We start from the raw sequence: 17,637 nt of genomic DNA, 5'->3' as shown, positions 1-17,637 counted from the left end.
ATGTAGCAAGCAAGACTCAATAAAACCCTTACAGGCCTAAAGCAATGAAAACAAGCTTAAAAAATTCTCTGCCCTGGAAGCTAATTGTGCTCTTTTAATTAATTGCTCCAATTAGTCCCCCCTCTTCTCAGCTAGGCTACTCTATAACCGTGCCCATCTGGGATGCTTCTGCAAGCGCAAATGACAGTGATGGTCAGGTACTCGTCAATTAAAACTCTTACCATATGCAATTAGCCTCTCCTCTGGATCTTACGGCAGCCCGGGAGAGTGGCCTGGCGTGATTGCATGGAAGAGTAGCATCTTGTTTTCATTCCCATCATTTTGGAAAACAGAAGTTCTGTTATAAAATAAATTGGCTGAAATAGTTGAACACGCAGTGCTTTACTCTGCCTACAAGTAACCTGAATAGACTCTTTATTACGGTTTCACAACAAATAACACCAATATCAACAGTAGACAGCTAAGGAAAGCTGGCTCTCAAACATCTCCACTGAGCATCTTTAACATGCGATGTACACTTGCGATTAACGTATTCGTTTGTTCATTGCATCTAGAATTTCTTAGGATCACAGAAAAATGAAGATGAGGCTAGCTAGCTTGAGGTGTAGATTGGGACTCATGAAACTTCTTTTTCTCAAGCATGCAGCCTCGTCCTTGGATAGCCCCGGATTTTACAATACAGTCAAGTCTGCTTTCATATAAAGCCAAGATAGTATGGTTCTTGAATAAACAGAATGATTTCTATTATGACACAGTCTTTAAATTTATGTGAATGATTTATTCAGAAGACCTAAGTATCTAAGTCAAGTATGTTCGCAGAGTCAATGACAGGTCAAGGAGTTAACCATAGCCGATGGTCCTCAAGTCTCCCTACATCTTCTCTGACCTCGCCTTTCCTAATTAAAGCAGCTGTTTTGGTGAAACCATCCATTGGCATCCATCTTTCACTGGTGTCTCCTGAGAGATGGGTACTTGACCTCAAGGCTTCTTAAGAGCAATTTTATTTTGACTGCGGCACTCTTTAACTTTTCTTCTCTGTATCTCAGTAATTTCTTTACAACAGGCACAGGTGAGGATCTCTTCATTTTGCCCAGAGCTCCCAGAATGTCTTGAATCTGAGCTTCATTGTTTTTCATTATTTTAGAATGTTCTCAGCCATCTTGCCTGGCTGGGTCGGCTTCATTCTTCCCGCCTTTCCTTCCCCAATTGCAGAAGTATCTTGGAACCTCTCTCTCTACTTCTCCTACCTTGTTTAAAGATATATTTCCCAACCTTTTGTGTCCCTATGCCTCCATATGAGTTGCATATGCTCTTCATTCACTAGTTTTTCCTTCCTAAGTCTTTCCTCTTCTGTGTACGAATCACTCTAAACCAGCGTTTCTCAACCTTCCTAATGCTGCAACCCTTTAATACAGTTCCTCATACTGTGGTGTGTAGGTGGACTTTTCTGTCCCAAATAATCACACAGAGACTTCATATTCATTAGAAATGCTCAGCCAATAGCCTAGGCTCATTTTTAGCTAGCTCTTATAACTTAAATTAACCCATTTCAACTAATCTGTTTGCTGCCCCGAGGCTTGTTTAGCTCATACTTCCCATTCTGCTCACTCTGTGTCTCGTGGTTTCTCCAACTCTGCCCTCCTTCTCGCCAGGATTCTCTCTGCCTTCAAAATCCTGCCTAATCATTGGCCAAGTAGCTTTTTATTAACAATCAGAGCAACATATTTTCACAGTGTACAGAAAGATTATCCCATGGCAGTGGTCACCCCCAACTATAAAATTGTTTTCATCGCTACTTCATCGCTGTAATTTTGCCACCACTATGAACCGTAATGAATATATAATATGTGGGGTGTCTGTGTGCGACCCTGTGAAAGGGTCGTTCAACACCCTGAAGAGGTCACAGCCCACAGCTTGAAAACCACTGCTCTAAACAGATGCTACCTCCATTTTGGCTATTATGTTTTTCGGGCCTAGAAGTTTTACTCAGGTGTTTTTAAATTTGGTATGTGCTTCAAATAATTTCTCTTTTGAGGCCAATTCACAATCTAGTTGTTTATTCCATTGTGAAAATAAACAAAGCTTCGTCACTGTGCTGTGCTTCCTTGCTATGACGTCACACCAGAGAATGTCAGACATACTGAAGAGACAGATAAAATCCTCTTCGTATTGGCTCAACGACTTCTCTCTCACATCTCTCTGATGTCTGCCTGTCTCCCCAACCCTGTGTGTGTGCATGTCTTGTATATGTATACGTATATGTGTTTGTCTGTATGTGTATGTGTGTAGGTGTTAGAGATCAACACTGAATGTTCCTTTCAATTACTTTCTACTCCATTTTTTGAGATAAGTTCTCTCAATAGGCTTGGAGGTTACTGTTTCAGTCAGGTTGGCTGGTCAGTATGTCCCAGGCATCCTCCTGTCTCTGTCTCCCAAGAACTGGGAGTACAAGTATGACCTACTAAGTCTTGGCCTTTTACATGAGGTCTCGGATCCAGACACAGTGGGTCCTTAGGCTTGCAAAGCAAACACTTTATCAACTGAGCCATTTTGCAATTCTGACTTTTTCCCCTTATAAAAAAATTACAGCATATTCTGACACGAAAAGTATACGAACACATATGCCACTTTCATCTGGATTTAACAATTTGCCAGTACTTTGAAGTTTGCTGCTGGAGAGTCTAGCACCTGGATCCGCTACTGATCTTTCTCCACTGTCTGATCCTCATCCTGTAGGCTCTTGCTCTTGTCTTCCTGATATTATTTATTGTATTTTAGGAAATTACGTTAAATAATCACTTGTAGAAATAATTTGATACTTAGGAGACTTTCTTCCTGCAGGAGGATTTATATTTTCTTTCAATTATGTGTCATCTTGTGCATCAGCAATCACCATAATCCAATTTCAGATATAAAGATGATTCCAAGCTGGAATTCCTGTGGGAGCCCGTCTGCTTCTGGTCCAACCTGCCAAGACGGCCCAAGCTCTCTTACCAGGCTCAGGAATAAAGCATTTGTGACTTGATGCCATCAAGAATGCTACTTACCCTCTTGGATGCCTCTTCCTAAATTGGCAAATGTCCCCAAAGGATAATCCAGCAATGGATACTCTTATGGTCAAGGTACAGTATGACTATACTCCACATTTAGAGCAATGGAGTGGTATCATACCCAAAACGGCTCCTCCAGTCTCTCCATAGCAAATACTCTAGGTTTCCTTGGAGTTAGTAGCAACTTCCAGTCTCCCCTTCGGGGTTTAATTCCCCTGCCTCAGTGCTGTCTATCCAGGTTCCAGATGAATTTCAGGGTTAGGCTTATCTTCTGGTCACTACAAGGCCACCGTGCATCTCTGTGCTCTGCAAACCAGCTGCAGTATCCCCATTGGACTGCAGTGCTTGGCCTCAAACAGGGATGAGAGGCTTCGCTTTCTGTTTGTTTTCTTGTTTTGCTGCTGTTTTGTGGAGGGACTTGTTGTTGTAGGAGCCCAGGGCCCCTTTGTTCTGTCCCGGCCGCCCAGGGACTTGTAGCAGCCATCTTGCTCACATCACTTTCTTAATCCATCCATGAATATGTTTAAGAACAATCGAGAAGAGCCTTTTAAAAAAATAGAGCACTTCAATACCAGAAATTATTTCACTCGCTCCTCTAAAAGTGTTCACTCTCCCATGTCCTTCCCTCCCCTCCCATCTCCTCCCCTTCTCTTTTGCTCCCTTCTGTCCTCCTCTCTTCTCCTCCCCTCCCCCTTCCCCTCTCCCTTTTCCCTTTTCTCTTTCCTTCCCTCTCCTCTCTTCTCCCTCCCCTCTCCTCTTTACTCATCCCTCTGCTAACCCCCCACCCCCCATCTCTGATCTTCAAGTAAGTGTGACTCAAATAAGACCCTGGCAAGAAATTGGAGAGTGAGAGTTCAGAAGAAAAGTCAGGGCCCCCTTGTCACTGGTTAGCCTAGCACCAGGTCAATCCGCAGCTCTAGCCTCATTATGGGTCTGGCTCTTACCCTAGCACCTGCCATCTAGAATGTAATGTCACCATTGCCTCACTTCCCCGCCCCCGCCCCAGAGTGGAAGAGGCTTCCTACTCCTGCTAGCTTGTGGGGTGTCTTATTCCCGTAGGAGAAAATGCAGGCATGACAACATAGCAGTCAGCCTACCTGGCACATTGTACTTCTAGACATGAAGCACGGCACACCACGCTCCCAAGCACTCCCAGAAGTCAGAACACTTCATTCTAAAGTAGCACGAGTAGCCAATAGCTGTCCTGCTGTTGAGTGTGCGTGCGCGCTTCCCGTCTCCTTGTATGTGCTAAGAGACCCTGGTGGTAAGAGTGCTCATTGCTGAAACTGAGGTAATGTGCTAACCAATCACAGGCTTCCACTCTGTAAGCAGGGTACTCAATGATAAAGCAGACACCATTCCCTGAAACCATCTCCGGGGTGGTTCATCTCCGGCTCTCTTTACTGACCCACAGGCATTGCAGTCTTGCTGGCGGATGCCCTGGAAATGACGACATATTCCTTTTGACTTTTCAGCCCTGCCATCACTGTTGATGGCTCTTCCTAACTTGACCTTAAAGATCTAGGGAGGTGACTTACCCACCTCTTGGATTTCTCTGTGGTTTGAGAGTACCTTTTCACGGGAGAGTCCTTATTGTCCTCAAGGAGAATATTATCTTGACGAGGGATAAGGCTGCTCCCTAGGAGAAATCACAAAGACACATGCTATTTGTCAAACTAAATGATTTAAAGGAGACTGTCAAAGAAACCGAATTAGGAGAGGGCCCCCGAATCTCCCTGTCTTAGGGTAAAGCTGGGCGAGTCAGGCTATGAGGAATGTGGCAGAGAGGTACAGAAAATAGTCCAAGTGGAATCCACATCACAGAGGATCGGAGACTTGGACTAGGAAATTCTAGCGGGGAAAGAAATCTTTGTTCAGGGGCGCCATGTAAAGTTCCCCTCTAAATTATTTCCATCCGACTAACAACACACACACACACACACACACACACACACACACACACACACACACACGAGTAGCTTTGTCATTCCGGTGCTTATCTTAGAAAATCTTCAGAGCTTGCAAACACTTTCAAACCATTCGATGCGGTGGCATTTTCAAATTCACTTAACATGTTTAAGCTTGCTGGCCCATGAGTTTGTGCCTCGTGGGAAATTACCCTGTCATTCATTGAAACAAGCCTTGTCTTTCCCAGTGCTGCTCACTGCTGATTGAAAGCTGTGCAAAGAATAATAGTCAAGAAGCCAGTGAGCTATTGCATTATGTCTCAGTGACTAAGGACATGGGAAGGCTAGTGTAGTAAGTTGGTCTTTCTGAGCCAGGGTGTCACTTGTACTTTGGGGGGGGCGGGGTGGCCTATTGAAACAAGTGAGGAGCCAGAAGGTAACTATGACACTGGTTACTCAGGTATGGATTATTTGCGGCTTAGTTATACGGGGTGGGAGGCTGTGCCCAGTGTTCTAGGAACAGCAGGTTTTTCTGTCCCGTGTGTGCTCCCTTGACATGGCAGACGGAGAAAGCATAGAGCCTGGACCCAGAGCTGAGTTAGTCCACTTGTCGCTGTTACAGAACGAAGAGCAGGACTTCTTGTGTTTAACTTCCTTACCTGTGTGTTAGGAGGAGTAATGCTGTCTCTCCTACCAGATTCCAAGGATGACTTAGGTGTGAGTACTTAGAGATGCATGACAATTGCAGTTGGTGTCTTGCACAAACATCTACTAGCTGCCCTAACGTAGGTGAACCTCTGTGTGAGCCTCTGTGCTCGGGCAGGTTGTAAAGTGTTCCCGGGAGAGAGATAGTGGACATGTGACTGTGCTTCTTAATGGGAACCTTGTGACAAGAGAGGGTGGGGTCATTTCCTTCCTTGTTTTTATTTCACTTTTCACTTTCTGGTTGCCACTCCTAGCTTCTGGCACCTGGCCCCCAGGGTATTTGTCCTCATTACACACATTCCCCACATGACGCCCTTGGCTCTGTGCCAAAGGTGGAAGTTGAAGTCAGTAAATGCTTCCTTTATTTGTGTTATAACTCAAATTTTATTTCCTTCCTTCCCTTACATCCGGGAACCCTCGTAATGTATACGTTGCTTTAAGTGTCCGTGAAATAACAAGTCAGTACTTGCAAAAATGCATTTCCGCCTCCTTGGGGCCTTATTAGCAATTGGGAATCTTAAAGTCGCCTCTCCTAAGTGGTACTCATCAGGTCCTGGTCTTGAACACTTTGCTCAAATTCACTTTGCTTACCGGGAGGAAGGGCTGCTGTCCCCTGCTAGCTCTCCTTAGCCCAGCAAATGCCAACAAATGCCAGAAACTGCCCAGAAGTCACATTGTTGACTACGGGAACAATAGCTTTTGCAGTTTATTCTTATTGTATCACCAGCCCCAGTAATAGCAGGCTTGCTGCCCTGCATACTAATTGATTGGTTATTCTAAAGGTTGCATTAGTCGCAGGACTCCTGAGCTCCCAAATACTCCCAAATTCCCAGGAAGAGCTAACAACTAAAACTATCTTTTTACCTATCTCTGAAGACAAAAAAGAAATGCTATGTATCCTTGTCTGGGGTTTGTTGGTCTGGTTTTGTTTTCTCCACGCATTTCATCCATCTAGACCTTGCCATCCATCCCATTTTGGCAAAGGGACCTCTTACTTCCTTGAGCTCAAGAGTACTTTAAGACCTTTATTTTAATTCAGATGGGAGGGATGTTGAGGTCTGATCTCGTTTTACAACTAAAAGGCAAAACAGTTATGACCTACATTGTTCATTTTATTAAGCACTTTCAACTACAACTGTCCGAGACAGATGTAAATAATGAAATTCCGAATATCAAAGTTTATTTTGGAGTTTGAATGTAGGTAACAAAGGCTCTCAGCAATCAAAGCAAAAGAAACAGCACTGGAGACCACCTTGAATTGTTTAATTTAAGCCAAGCTTGGTCGAGCAGGTCATAGCAATGAATTTCACAAGTGGAACCGTGCTTGCCCCGTGAGAAGTCAGTTCAGGCAGGCATAACAAATACCAAGGAGCAAGTAGCTGTAGCCACAGACATTCACTTTTCACAGTTCCAGAGCCTAGAGGCCAAGGTCAAGATGTGGCTGATTTATTTATTGTAAGGCATCTGTTCCTAACTGGCTACCACAGCCTTCTTGCATGAGCGTTCCTTCGTGTACAAACATGGACAGAGAGCAAGCTCTTCTGAGTCTAACTTATAAGAGTCCTAACCTGAGCATGAGACCGACTTTGTGACTTCACCTATTCCTAATTACCTTCCAAAGTCCCTTGTGCAAATGCCATCCCTTTGCATTCCAACCCCACTACATGGTCTTGGAGGTAACACAACTCAGCCCACAGCACCTTAATAAAACAGAAGACACCAGCCCCATTCAAATGATAAAAAGTGGTTGCTTGGTAGAGAGGGACCTGAGAAAAGCCATCCTAATTTTATTTTTATAGCTAGCCATTTAGTGCTAAGGTATGTCCCTCGATGAACGTGAGTAGTTTTGGAGGGCATCATGACTACTGATATTCATAGTTAGAGACTTAAGTCTCCCATGCCCTTTGTTTAAGAGTGTAGGAAAAAGTGGAAGCAGTTTTTAGATTGCTTTGGTCAGTGTTCTTGAAGTATCAGCCTGCCTGCTGGTTGCAGTCAATCATTTGAAATATCTATTTAGGAGGAATGGTTTGTTTTCAGAACCTTGATTAATCTCATGCATTAGCAGACATTTAATAAATATTTTCTAGGGTCAGCCAATGGGATGCCAATTTCAAAGAATAATTTCCTTTAACTGAATCATGCAAGATCTAACCACATTTAATGTTGGATATTTTAGCCATGGAGAACAATCTATGAGGCTCTTTGCTACCCAGAGCCAAGGTTGAAGAAAATTCATTACAGTCCTTTCTTATCCAAAATTTGGTGTGTGACAAGGCTTATTGCCCTTTAATTAAAAAGGTACTAAATGGGTTTACATTTCCATACAAGGGACGACTTTAGTTTGACCACAGTTCTTGCACCTTGGCAAGGACCAGTGATTTCCCAATGTGTGCCCTTTTATTCTCAGCTCCTACTCTTCCTATTAATAGCCGTTTGCTTGTGATTGCAGTAGCCAGATTTTCCTTATGCCTGTGCACTTGCCAAGCAATCCGCATCCATCTCCACAATAAGGTCTCGATTGCAAAAGGTCCGGGCTGCTTGAAGTCAATTGGCTCGAATTCCCTTTATCAATTCCTACCGTAGCCACAGCCCTGCCAATGGGACCATAATAATTAAAATTATCTGGCAAAGCCCCGCTTCCTCTGGGTGGTATTTGGAAAGGAACAGAGTAAAAGCTGATGAAGTCCTGATTGGATATGTATTGCTGACATGGCCATAGCAAGGTCCACGGTGCCTGAGACCCACGTGAATGGCAAGGCCCTCCCCAGGTCAGGCTTGGGGAATTGACAAAGCCTTCCTCTGGTCCAAGTGCCAGTGCCGATGGTGTGCAGAGAAACTATCAACCACAGCTTCCTCTCTGTGCTGACTACCCTCTGGGACTATTCTCCTACAGAGACCGCCTACTGATACTGGCTCAACCTGTCTCCTTGTTTAGCTGTGCACAATAAATCCACCCCTTATTCAGCTGTATACAATAAACCCACCTCCTTGATTTAGATATTTAAAGTAAATTGAGATTCTGTGTTGCTACTGCAGTTATTGTATTTCCACTGAAACACACGGCCCACCGCATCCCAGCTGGACTGTATGTGTGCCCTTTCTTCCTTCCTTCATTGCCCCTGTTAGGTTTCCAGGACCAACCCATGCAGGATGCGACTGAGCCATGCAGTATGAGTCAGAACAGTGAGCTTGTATCTTTCTAATTCTCTTTTTATATATGCCTCCACGTCTGAGAAACACTCACTTGGTTGAATGTGCCGACTTTAGGGATGTTAAGGCCTTTTGAGGTCTTGTCTCAATGGCAGACACAGTGCCTGAGGTTGTGTTAAGGTAACCTGCAGGCCTGAGGTTGTGTTAAGGTAACCCGCAGGTTGTGGTTAGGAGCCATTGGATCCTGCTTTCAGGTGGGTGATGCCTTGGCGTGGTCCTACTCCCTTATGTCTGTGTTCTTGAAGGGTCTGCTTCTCTCCAGTAACCCCAAGTCACCACATTCTGGTAAGTTCATGTATTATGTGTTATACTTCATGCATTAATTCTGTTGGGGAATCCTAGTACTACGTCTAAAGCACAGATCTCAATTTCACCTACTTCTCTAGCCTGCCACTCTATCCCAAACCTCCAATTCTATCCATTCCAACACTGAGGCAGCAATTAGTATTTCCCATCCACCCCGAGATATTTAATAAGGCTATTGCTAGAGCGGAAATAGTCCTTTTTTTTAAGAGAATGTTTTCAGGAATGCCCATCCCCCCAGAGATAACAAAATCAGAGGATACTTGATTCCTTATAGATGTTGTATTTGCATATAACCTAAGCATTTTCTCCCTTAGCCCCTTTTATAATGCCTAATATAGTTCGTTCTCTATAACTACTTGAAACAGTGCACTGTTTAGGAAATAATGTCAAGGAAAGGCTGTCGATATTTAATAAAAATGCATTTTCCTTCAAATACTTTTGATCTGCGGTTGGTTGAGATAGTGGACTTGAGACCTAGTCAGGGCCCACAGCGTGTGTAGCTCAGGTTCAGAGCTGTAACAGTTAAGAACGAGAGTCAAATAATAAACTATGGGGGAGGTACGGAATGTTAGACATCGAACGTGTAATAATTTCCGCATCAGCCTCCTTATCGACGGTTTGCTGCTCTGCATCGAGGACGCCTGGCTGGGGTTAAACAAGAAAGGCGCTGAAGAGTAGCTAAGTGCTCCCATGTTGCCTTTTGTTGCTGTCTTGTTGGCTTTGGCAGAAGTGGAAACACAGCCAGCCAGACTGGGGCAGCTGCTTAACCCTTGAATGTACTTCCGGTAACTATGGTGCCCACAGACTTCTTTGTGTTATCTTGAGCTGAAACCCCGGAAGAGTTCATCTCTGAATGGTCAATGCAATTTATCTCAGTGCCGGTGCTGTTTGGCTATTGCTCGTGTGTAAATGAGTCTCCTGTTTTAACCTAAAGAGTTGCTGCTCCTAAGAACATCCTGACTAGCCGGGCAGTGGTGGCACATGCCTTTAACCCCAGCACTGGGGAGGTAGGCACATCGAACTCTATGAATTTGAGGCCAGTCTTACAGAGCAGAGTCCAGGATAGCCAGTGCTATTATGCAGAGAAACCCTGTAGCCCCAAACAGACAAACAAAAACAACAGCCAAAAGAATGTCCTGACTAGTACTCTTTGAGTCCATGAATCTGAAGTACTTTATATTCAAAGTAGACTTTTTTTTTTTTTTACTTGTTTGTTTGAGAAAGCGCCTCTCTAGGTAGCTTTGGCTGGCCTAGGGAGAACTATCTATGTATACAGGGCTGACCTCCAACTCACAGTCATCTACGTATCTCTGCCCATCCCCCCCCAAGTAAGTGGTGGGATTAAAGGCCTGTGCCACCATGCCCAGGCCTAGCTGGACATTTTAAGACTCATGCTGGGAACTAAATATCGAATAAGATGTAGGAAATTCATGCTCGGCTGACATATAACTTGTTTTCCAAATGTAGTCCTGGCGGCTATTACAACACTGTGAGGTGGACGTCTGAACAGAGCGCATAGCCTGCCGGGGTGCTGCTCCACCTCTGTTTCCAGGCACCGGACTCCACTTCCTTCTCTCTTCCTCCCGTTTTCAATCCTATTTTTCATTGACTTTCCCCAGTTCTTTCATTTTTTTTTTTTAATCTAACTTGCTGGCTATTGTATCATTAACCCAGAGTTTATTGTAGTTCAGCTCGGTCCCTGGGAAGGCGTTCAGAGAACATGTTGCAGTAAACCCAACATGGAGTCACCTCTGACCTGCAGCGCTATCATGTCTGACTCAGTTCCAGAAGAGAGAACCACCTCCCGTGACCTCTTCCCCTGGATTTCAGACCATAAATAGGTGCGAGGCCCTGCCAAGCTGGGTTACTGTGGCTCCTAGGGACTATCAGTTCCTTACAAACATTGCGTAGCTGCGAAACTACTGTGCCACCCAAGGTGACTCATAACATCTGCTCCTCTTAAAAAGGGAATATGAGCAGTGTCACCTTTAAGCTATCTTTCATGATAACGTAATTACGAGCTCTTTCTCTTTGCTGACTGCCCAGAGAAGTCCTCAGGAACCCAGCAGGACATCTGGAAAACCTGATGCTAGCTTATCTACCCAAGACAAGAGGCAGTGAGAAGGAAATTTCTGAATAATTTTATTATATTTGATTTTATTTATTTACTTATTTATTGGGAAAGGGATATAGGATCTTACTATGTGAACCTGGTTAGTCTGGAACTCGGAGATCTTCCTGCCTCTTCCTCTCAATGCCAGGATTAAAGGCATACACCATCATGCTCAGTCACTCATACACACACACACACATACACACACACACACACACACACACACACACACATACACGGAGGGAGAGACAGAGGCAAAGACAGAAAGGCACAGAGGGAGGCAAGTTATTTTAATGAATTTTCTCACATCATTATGGAGCCAAACTTCTACAGGGCAGATGAAAATTAGCTCAGGCAATGTTATCATGTGCAGTGTTGAAGCAGAAGTCCTTTGTGGGAGACCTCAGCCTCTGATCTTTGCGCCTTTCCTGGATTCTGCAGGACCCGCCCACAGACCCACTAATATTATGGAAAATAATCTTTCCCTGATTATAAAGTATACAAGCTATGAGTTTTAAGCATACCTACAAAATACCATTACAGGGGCTGGAGAGATGGCCCAGCGGTTAAGAGCATTTGCCTGCTATTCCAAGGGGTCCTGAGTTCAATTCCCAGCAACCACATGGTGGCTCACAACCATCTGTAATGAGGTCTGGTGCCCTCTTCTGGTCTGCAGGCATACATGTAGACAGAATATTGTATACATAATAAATAAATATTAAAAATACCATTACAGCAATATTTAGGCTAGTGTCTAAATAAACCGTGGGCCACTGTAGGCTAGGCGAAACTGACACACTGAATGATCTCACTGCTGTATATGAAAGAAGTAATCTGAACTTTTTGTCATGTGATAGGAGAAAAAGTCTAGTGAAGGTCACTAGTCTCCACCAAAGCCCTCCAGAATCTATGCTCATCTCTCAACTGCTCTCAGGCATGGGCTTCGGAGTCACGTCACACACAAAGCTGCCACATCTGTTTTGGGACGACACTCTTTGCTGATAGAATCTTACTTGGCCCCTTATTTAATTCTAATCTCTTGCCCTGTTTTGTTCAAGCGTGCACATGTTTCAATCCTCTGGAACACCTGGAGCAGGATGAGAAACTATCTTCAATTATACCCAAAAGTATATCCTGTAACATATTACCTTTTGCCCAATTCTCAGCATGGGGTGGGAGATAGAGGTTCTGTGGCCACACAAGTTCGGGAAATATTGCTTATCAGCCCTTCCTTTGGAAGATTTACAATCAGCCATACTAAAGGATTTGACATCCTTTAACAAAAAAAGCTAGCTAGACTGAGTTTTGCCTTCACATTTCCCAGACCCCTAACTGTGGAAACACTCCCTTTAGTTTTCTTTTCAAACTCCCACAACTTTGCAACTTAAAGTTTCTACAAAACTCACTGACATCAATCTCAGCTGTCTGTTCCTCTGGTCATTGATTGCCATGGCTGATGTAACTGTGTTATAGAGCAACTTCTGCCTGTCCTTAGTGACTTAAAATAATAGCCATTTATTATAGTTTTTCCAAAGTCTCTAGTTCCCTGAGTGATTCTGCAGATGTGTGTTGGTCATGATTAATCTCAGCTAGTCTAATTCATGTATCTGTAATCAGCTGGTCAGCAGGCTGAGGGTAGCTGGTCTAGCGTTTCTGCAGCTGAATGACTTGGCTGTAACCCATACAGCACTCATATTCTTCTAGAAGGGCATCTGAACAGAATCCTAAAGCTGATCTAAGCTTTTGGCAGGTTTGTTACAATCGAGCGGCCAGAATAGGTGACTTCGGTAGGTTGAGAAAAAGAGTGGGAGGCACTGCAAATCTTGGGGCAAAGTGAGAGGTTATGAGGGACGTGAATGGAGGCCATTAGTGATTAGTATCTAGCACAGCCATTAACTGTAATCTGGGAAATTGTACCCAAATGGCTTCAGCGGAACTGAAGCGGGAGTAGAAACAATGCAAATCCCGACATCTGCCTTCCTAACAGAGAGCTATGGGAGGGTTGTTATCTATTATATATGTCGCTATCCTGTTGTTATGATAAAAATACCATGATCAAGGAAAATTATAGAAGAGTTTATTTGGGTTTACAGTTGCAGAGGCATAAGAGTCCGTGGTGGAGGGTGGCTTGGCAGCAGGTGGCAGGTGTGCCAGCTGGAGCAGGTAGCTGAGAGGTTTTATCTTCCACTGCAAGAACGAGGCACAGTGAACTGGAAATAAGATCAGTCTATGTATTTTCAACCCCCGATCCTCCTCATCCCCACTGATATATTTCCACCAGCAAGGCCTTATCTCCTATGCATTCCAAACAGTGTGCCAACTAGAAACCAAGTGTTTAAATACCTAAGCCTGTGAAGGATACTTCTTATTCAAGCCACCGCATGTACTACCTGGCTTCCATAGGCGCAAGACCATGTCATGATAAAAAATATATTTATTCTCATTTCTAATGTCCCTGTAGTGTTTCACAATCTCAACACTGTTTAAATGTCCAAAGTCTCGGCTGAGACTCAAGGGAATTTCTTAATTGCAAACCCTTTGTCAAATAAAAAAAAATCAAATTTCATACCTCTGATATATAATGCCATGGAATATTCACTGCTGTTCTAAGAAGGAGGAATTGAGATTTAGTGAGGAAATACTCGACCAAAGTAAGACCCAAACCCAGAAGGGCTAACCCCAAATCCTGTAGCTCCACGTTTGGTGTTAAGGGCTTGGGTGTTCTACCCTTCCAGCTCCGTGACTACAAACCCTTCTCTCTCTTGGGGGTGGTTCCACTCCCTGCCTGAGCTCTCCTCCGGAGGATCTCTCCCATCTCTGGCATTTTCAACATCCTGAGGTCTCCACTGCAACCCAGGCTTCGTGTCCACAGCTTCACATAACGGCCTCTCAGGGCCTTCCTGGAGAGATCCCTCTGCCATGCAATGCCTGGCTTCAGTGGCTCCCTAAGATGTAAAGGAGGAACCCATAACCCTTTATTCTGACACCCTCATGTCTCTAAAGCCAGTACCAGTACCATTGCCCAGGGGGCTACCAGCTTGGCATGAACCCTGGCATCCTTGAGTCCCATTAGCAGCGGCGCTTTTCTTCCTCGCTTTCCGGAAGTAGGAAACACCTTGTGCTCCGGCTCACAGCTGGAAGCTTAGCTGGATGGGGTCTCGCACTGAGGGTACTCCTCCCTTTGCTCCTGTATGCAGCAGACCCTGCTTAGTGCTGCTAATCTTAACCTTAACAACTGCGTCCTCCCTTCCAGAACATGTCTTAGCTGTACCATTAATCTTCCAGGAGCTCTTTTACTCTCTGGCATGTATATTTTGTATTTCTTTCTGGCCTGCTTGCTCTCTCTCTCTCTCTCTTTCATTGTAGACCTAAAAATGTTATCAGTAACAACCAGGTCACAGATTCAATATCACATTGTCTTAAAAGTTCTCCACCAAAGAAATTAGTCTATTATTTTTAAAGTTAGCCTCGGGTAAGCTCTTTGGACAAGGCCAGTAGCCAGATTCTTTCTTTTTTTTTTTTTTTACATGTTTTAGGAAGTAGCCAGACTCTTTATAAAAATATCACAAGAATGACCTCTTGCCCAGTTGCTGTTAAAGTTCTTGCTTCCCTCTGAAATCTGGACTTGTACCCATTTGCATTGCTCTCAGACTACTGTCTTCCAGAGGCCTAGCAGAACAGTCCTTTACAGCATTCAGCTGCTTTTCTAGTTCTAAGTTATAAAACCATCCACATCCCTCCAAACAACATGGTCGTGTTCTTCATAGCAGCAGCCTGTCCTCAGTATCGACTTCTATTGTTTTGATAAAATGTCATGATCATGGCAATTTAGAGAAGGAAGAGTTCATTTAGATCTTCAGCTCCAGTGAGATAAGAACCCGTCATGGGGGCCAGAGCGAGAAGCTGAGCGTGGTCACATCTTCAACTGAACACGTGAGGCAGAGACCGAACTGTAAGCACAGGGAAGTACATCCTCTCAGAACTCTTCTCCGGTGACGTCATTTTCCAGCCAGGCCACACCACCTAAATGTTCCCATCTTAGTCTGTGAAGAGACACCATGACCATGCAACTCTTATTAAAAAAAAATTTAATTGGGATGGTTGATAATTCAGTGGTTTAGTCCATTGTCATCATGGTATGACAGGGCAGCCTGCAGGTAGACATGGTGCTGGAGAAGGAGCTGAGAGTCCTATATCTTGACTTGCAGGCAACAGGAAGTGGTTTGTGACATTGTATGTGGCTTGAGCATACATGAGACCTCAAGGTCCATCTCACAGTGATGCACTTCCTCCAACAAGGCTATACCTACTCCAACAAAGATTCCCCATGAGTATATGGGCATCAGTTACGTTCAAACTACTACAGTCCCCAAACAGCACCTTCAACTGGGGACCAAGTGTTCTCATACCTAAGCCTGCAGGGGACATTTCTCATTCAAACCACCATTTCCATAATTTTAAAAACATGCTAGGTGTTACTGATGATGTCCCAGGCTAAAAGTTCTAGTTTTAGAACTTTTATTAGTTACTTTTCTCATTTCTGTGGCAAAATAACTAATGAAGGTAGGCAGGTGGCTATTGAAATAACGCACTAGTCTAGCCTGCTAGAAGAGTGTCAGAGGCACATCAGGTAGAGCTGCACCATCCAACCCAGGCCAAGCTCACCCAGCTATTGCCAGCTTACTCACTCGGGGAAAAGGTTTGTTTTGGCCCATGATTGAAGAGGATACAGTCCGTCACCACAAGAAAGGTATGGCAAAGTTCATGGTGGTGGGAGCACAGGACTGGGATTCCTCACACCTTTCATGGATCAAGAAGTAGAAAGCAGGGAATAGTGAACTCATCTGGTTCTCTGTTTCCCTTTTCAGTCCACTCTGGGGCCTTAGATGGTGGGAAGGTACCACGTACATTCAGGGTAGGTCCTTCCTCCTTAGTCAGACCTCTCTAAAAACATCTCAACAGCATGATGGGAAGTGTGTCTCCTAGGTAATTCCAAATCTAGTTGCATTGGCAGTGAAGATTAAGCATCACCCCTCTCCCTGTGTTCAACAGCGTCAATCATTCTCTTCTTAATCATAAGGGCCACAAGGAATAGAAGGATATCTAAGACAGATGCTCTCAACCTGTGGGTAGAGACCTCTTTGGGGGTGTTAAAGGACCCTTTCATAGGGTTGGCATATCAGATATTCTGCATAACAAATATTTACATTGTAATTAACAACAGTAGCAATATTGCCATTTATGAAGTATCAGTGGAATAATTTTATGGCTGGAGGTCACCACAACACAAGGAACTATATTAAAGGGTCACAGCATTAGGAAGGTTGAGAACCACTGGTCTAAGATGAAGTTGTTTCTTCTTCCTGTGATCTTCCAGTCTTCAGCAAACAAGACTGATATGTGATACGTTAGAGAGCAGCAGGTCAGCCTGCCTTTTATGACTCTTTCCTGGTGGAAACTCTTTCCTGCCTATGTCTACAACTAGAAGGTCTTCTTTAACAGTGACTGACACAAGTTGTTCTATGAGTGCCACGTCCTCGGTCAAGGAGAAGCTGTGGAAGAGTGGATCAGGCAAGCAATGCTAATATAACTGGACTCAGAAGAGGCTGGGAGTAGACGATTCTTATCACAAAGACTGAGCACGCCAGGAGCTCTATGGCGATAAAATTGCAAGGGAATTGACGGTGAGAACAGATTAGCATTATGTGCAGGCTAAAGATGAATTTCTGTGTGAATACATACATATTCATATATAACACATATATGCACATAATACTCACATATAATTATAGTCAACTGTAGTGAATATACAACAAATAGTTTGAAGACATTCATTTTTTTTTTTACATTCAAATGTTGGGAAACTTCTATTAGTTGCCTGAGGCTGCCATTAATAAAAGACTGTAGGTTGGGTAGCTTCCATGACAGATACTCTTTCTAGCAGTTCTGGTATCTAAAAAGCCAAAATTAAGGTAGAAGGAACATTGGTCATATGATGGTTCACATTGCCTTTAGACTTACTGTGCTTGAGAGACCAAACTGCCTCTAACATTTAAGCTCCCGCCTTGTCCAGGCTGGGCTCAGGCACACATTTCCTTCCCCCCCCCCCCCCCCGACTGTAAAGACTGTTCTTAAAATTGGCTGATCTTGTAAAATTTGCTGTTCTAATAGTCATAAGACTAACTGCTATTTCTGCTTTTGTAATCAAACTTGCTTACTCTGCTCAATGACTGGAACAACTGCAAGATATATATATATATATTCTTACATATATTAGACAAAATATGTATAATCTTGTAGTTTTTGACTTTATAAGCCCTAGGATAACTAGATTCTCCATCTTGGA

Source organism: Alexandromys fortis, unplaced genomic scaffold, assembly GCF_014885135.2.
Source record: "Alexandromys fortis isolate MF-2015 unplaced genomic scaffold, M_Fortis_MF-2015_v1.1 scaffold_10, whole genome shotgun sequence".
In the NCBI taxonomy this organism is placed as follows: Eukaryota; Metazoa; Chordata; class Mammalia; order Rodentia; family Cricetidae; genus Alexandromys; species Alexandromys fortis.
Note: the sequence above shows the minus strand (reverse complement) of the source record.